This window comes from Harpia harpyja, chromosome 5 (assembly GCF_026419915.1).
Source record: "Harpia harpyja isolate bHarHar1 chromosome 5, bHarHar1 primary haplotype, whole genome shotgun sequence".
In the NCBI taxonomy this organism is placed as follows: Eukaryota; Metazoa; Chordata; class Aves; order Accipitriformes; family Accipitridae; genus Harpia; species Harpia harpyja.
The window spans coordinates 15914200-15919666 of NC_068944.1; positions in this window are offsets into that span (position 1 = coordinate 15914200).

Here is a 5467-nt window from a genome sequence, read left to right on the forward strand (position 1 = left end):
GATGGACTTCTGCAACGAATCAAGAGAATCATCTATGATGCCAAGTCTACTGTAGTGGTAAGTTTTACTTTTCATTAAATTAGATGGTGCCCTTGTCAATTAAGATGCAAATATTTTCAAAGGGTTTAGAAATATTTTTATGTAAGTTTGTTTATATTATATATATTGTGTATATATTATAGGTATGTATACATTAGGTTTAACCCTTGATTAAAGTTTTTAATATTTTCCAGTGGGCTAATGTCGTGGTTTAACCCCAGCCAGCAACTAAACACCACGCAGCCGCTCACTCACTCCCCCCCGACCCAGTGGGATGGGGGAGAAAATCGGGAAAAGAAGCAAAACCCGTGGGTTGAGATAAGAACGGTTTAATAGAACAGAAAAGAAGAAACTAATAATGATAATGATAACACTAATAAAATGACAACAGTAATAATGAAAGGATTGGAATGTACAAATGATGCACAGTGCAATTGCTCACCACCCGCCGACCGACACCCAGCCAGTCCCCTGAGCGGCGAATCCCTGCCCCCACTTCCCAGTTCCTATACTAGATGTGATGTCACATGGTATGGAATACACCGTTGGCCACTTTGGGTCAGGTGCCCTGGCTGTGTCCTGTGCCAACTTCTTGTGCCCCTCCAGCTTTCTCGCTGGCTGGGCATGAGAAGCTGAAAAATCCTTGACATTAGTCTAAACACTACTGAGCAACAACTGAAGACATCAGTGTTATCAACATTCTTCGCATACTGAACTCAAAACATAGCACTGTACCAGCTACTAGGAAGACAGTTAACTCTATCCCAGCTGAAACCAGGACAGCTAAATATTCAATATACTTTAATTTCTTCATTTTTCATTCCTTTTCTGTATTAGTCTGACATGTACTTTAAGGGATAGAACAAGGAAAATTCAAATCTTTTTCTTGACACTTTTGACATCCTTTCACTGAAATTGATAGCATTTTCATGTTCTGAGAAATGTTATGGTTTCAATCTAATTAGTTAATGCATAAGGGGATTAAATACTACACTTGGTGTAGTTTTAAAGCAAATATTTTTATCATCTTTCTTGTAGGTTAATTATGCTTAACAGAATTTTGTTTGGAAGATGTACACAAATCCTTTTCTTCACTTGACCTACACAAGCAAAAAAAACCTGTGCTGTGAGTTTAAATTGAAACTCACATGTTTCTGTGTGGGCGGCTTCCAAACTTCTGTGAATGTGCAACATTTGGTTTCAGAAACTGATGGCTAAAAGTCCTTCCTCCTGTGCCGTTAAACTACTCTGCAGTAGGAAGCTGTCTAATAACAGAATGTTTCTGCAAATCCCTTATTACTCAAACTAATTTTTGAGAATGAGACACAAATAAGAGATGAAACTGGTTGCTTCAAAGTGTCATTTTAACACTGTTAGAACAACTGTTTCTCAAGCTTCAAACAATGAATAGGATATACAGTTGGCATGTTAACATTAACTGTCTCAATGCAACATTGTGATATTTGAACTTCCAAGTCTTTTTTTATGAACTTATAGTAGGAATTGTTAAAATCAAGACTTCTCCTCCTTTCTGAAAAACAAACAAACAAACAAAAAAAACCCCAACCCAAAAAAACCAAAACAAAAACCAACCAACCAAAAAAAAAACCAAACTAAAAAACCTGACTGTCATTTTGGATGTTTCTGAATAAATACACAGAGTAATAAGAGAAGAAATGTGGTAATTTTTTATATTCACTGAAAGTGGTTTTACTTCAAATTTGTGTTTCAACAGTCTGTGTTCAAGAGTTCACCACTTCTGGGATGCTTTCTCTTTGGGTTGCCCCTGGGGGTCATCAGCATTATGTGTTACGGAATCTGCACAGCTGATACAGATGGAGGGGTAGATGAACATGAGGCAGCTAAGAAGGAAAATGGTGATCGGGAGCTCTCGGATGAAGGCAGTGAGGAAGAGCAAGAGGAGGAAAAGAACGGAAAATATACAGAACTTTCAGATGGAGAGCTTAAACAGAAAGACATAATGGAAAAGAAAAAAGACTAACTTGTTTAGCAAAAGAATTCTCTAGAATTTCCAAATAGACTTATTTATTGAAGGCAGTCATTTATTGATGATCTTCATGAAAGAGGACCTTTTTGTCTGCATTATGGTAGTTTTGACTTGCATGTATTCAAATTTTCTGAGAAATTGATGGAAAAAAAAATGGATGTTCTCTTGTCTTTAATAGATTAACAAAGAACAATTTAAACTGAAGAAATTTGCAGGTACAATTCTACACTGGTTTTTGTTTGGTTTTGGTTTTTTTTTTTAAGATCTTTGAATTGTTCATTTCCAGAACAGTGAGATAAAGATAATACTACTTGACCTTAGTGTATGTGATGAACTACTACTAATACAGCCCAGCAAAACACTCATTTATACAAAATTAAGGCTGAAAACTAAGAAAGATTAAGAGATTTTTAAAGTCTGTCAGAGCCTGATAGCTAAAGACAGCTTAGAGTTTTCCAAGAATTCACGTGTTCTACCTGTTGCACATTATTTTTGGAAAAAAAAAAACACCCCAAACTTTTCTATTTTCTCAAGTTAAATGTAAATTGTTAGTGATTAGAGGACTGTTTTACTATGTAATAATATAATTATTGGCAGTCAAGAATGTTTACTTGATATAGGATGTGGGAGTTATATGCTAAATTAAGTCTTTATTAGTGCTTTAGCAGCTAAAAATAATGGAAAACTATTATAACCCTTTTAAAACGATTGCCTGTTAAATGGTTTTGTATGAGTGCTTACACAAACTTACAGTGCAAATGATCTTTGTTTTCTGAATCCACAGTACAACGTGATAAAGGAAGACAAAAATATAAACACCCTCTGACTATTTTGCATAAATCTTTAATGACAAGCTTTTGGAATGGTGTAAATTTGTTCTACAGTGTTTAATTCAGGTTGTTATATATCTTTGAGGTAGTTGGTATTGATACTTTTGTTTGAGACTGTTACCTACTCTGAAGGAGGGAGTTAAGAGCATAATATTAACATTCATGGAGATTGGTCAGTATAATGCATTTTTGTTACCTGTTTAATCATAAAATTTATTTTTAATACAACCCTGTGACTGTGAAAAGGACTAGTTTGTGTCCAGGGTTAAAATCTCCAAGGATAAGCTATAAGCAGCCTTTGGCATTGATGTCATGGAGAGTACCACAGAAACAAAACATACATTGCTCTTCCTCTTAGTATTCATGCTGTGTTTGGGTTTTTGGGGGTTTTGTTTTTGGGGGTTGTTTTTGGTTGGTGTTGGTTTTTTTGGTTTTTTTTTTTTTAAGGCTATATTACTGTATTATAAAGATTATAATGTCCTACTTATAAAGCAGCTTGATCACATAAGAAATTACTATGCTATACCACTAAATTAAGGAATTTTAAATGAAAAACACGGGTAAGCTTAAATAGACAAGTTCTGTGTTTCAGTAAACCTGATGATGATACAAATCATAACCAGGGAAAATGTATTGCATCCTTTTTCCTTGTAGGAAAGAAACTTGTTTCTTCTGTTTAAGTAGCTTGGTAACAGCTGGCTTCATGTTGCAGTGCAGAGTACAGTAAGTAGATGCCTGACTTCAAAGATTCTTGTTATCTAATGGTATAATCAATATCTAAGGAGATCAGGAATTTTTTCAGAAGAATTCCATGTCTGTTTCTAAGTCTAACCTTTTTTTTGGGGTGGGGGGAAGAATTCATAGATTACTGAGCAGCAGGTGTCTGATACAGGGTTTTTTTTTCCTTTTTTGTTTTCTCCTTTTTCCTTCTGTGAATTGCCTTTTTTAATTTTTTATTGTTATAGCTAGTTGTACATAGTGACTTGAGTTTTCTTGCTTTTTGATTTTATTTTAATTTTTTGGCAGAATCTTTGAGGTGTAGTTGTAGCATATATGTGAAGAGTGAGTTGCTTAAAAATGTGTTTAGAAAGTTTTTTTAACATCGTGTAGAGCTCTTGAGTTGTTTTTGAAAAAAAAAAAAGCTCTTAATGACAAGCCTATAAATTTCTTTGGACTTTAGCACGACTCAGTGCTGAGAGTCAAAATGTAGGACTATTAAGGCAGTAATATGTTTTCTTGGTTTGTCTCCTTTCTCAAGATTTCAAATACAGATCAATTACATATTTAATTTTGGCTCAGGCTGGAAACCTGCAGCTTTTGACTTAATAAAAAACCTGAGGTGGTCACTGGAACACTGCTGTTCCTTCTATGGTGTGTAATTAAAAAAAAATAATTCTGAATTTTGCTGCACTGTTAAGAACTGTTTCAGCTATGAGCCTTAATTTTTGTGGTTATTTTTGTTTGTGTTTATAATCAGTAATAGCCAAATAACTTGCTGAGAAATCTTCCAAGATACGGACCTGAATATGATAAATACTGTGCAAGAAACAGATCTCACTAGGGTCTGTTAAAACTGCAACACTTAACTGCTAGAGTTAGGAGGAAAGCATGTGTCTCAGTCACTTCTGAACTGTAATATCAATCAGATGTGTACTGAACTGTTTAAACTTGAAATGTACTGCTGTTTTCACCAAATCCTTCTTCCAGCTATAGTCAACAAGACATAGGGAGAAGAAAAGCATACAAATCATATGCAGGGTGTCAGAAGTGTTGTGAAATTAAGGAGTTTGGTGTGGTCATGCAAGTAATCTAGAATGCTGTCTGAGGGGGATCTGGTGTGTTTTGTTTTTTTCAGTCTTTAAAGGTTTCCTAAAGCAACTTCACTATAATAACTTTGAATTCATGAAATAATGCTGCTTTTTTAAGTCAAGTGTAAGCCTTTTGTTTTTTCTGTAATAAAAACATTTAAAAGAGCTTGTTTCCTTTGCTTAATTTACACTGTGTTAAGCTTAGATATTACACATTGTGTAGGAGGCCGTGTTTCCTGGGACAGTCGTTGTAAGCGTAATTTAGGCCTGGAGTAACACAGTACAGAAATGCAGCTGGTAGCTTTTAAAAAGAAAAATGAGTTCATCCTGTCCGATACCTTCTCGTCAGTATTTTGAAAATACTCTCTAGATGTAGGAGCATCCTAGCAGTATAAAATGAATGCATTTCTGAAAAAGAAATTCTAAAATACCAGTTAGTTCCATTAGCATACTCTCAAATTCTTATGAAAGTTTCAGTAGCAAAGGGAACCTGAGGCAGGCTGTTATAGCGTACATCTGCTTCTGGAAGAACTTGAGTAGCCTTGACACTTTGATGTGCGCAGTCTCTTAGTGCTTCATTATTTACCTAGGCTGTTTTAACAGATACTGTCCACGCTGTGGTGCTCACTGCTTAAAGAACGGAATGATTACACTCTGGTAGACCTGATGTGTTGAAGATGGCAAAGTGCTTTATTTTCATGAAGTATTTAAGTAAAAGGTTTAGCTTGCTCTGTTTTGGCCCAGAACTAATTTACCCTGTTTCTCTTTTGTCAGCATGTTTG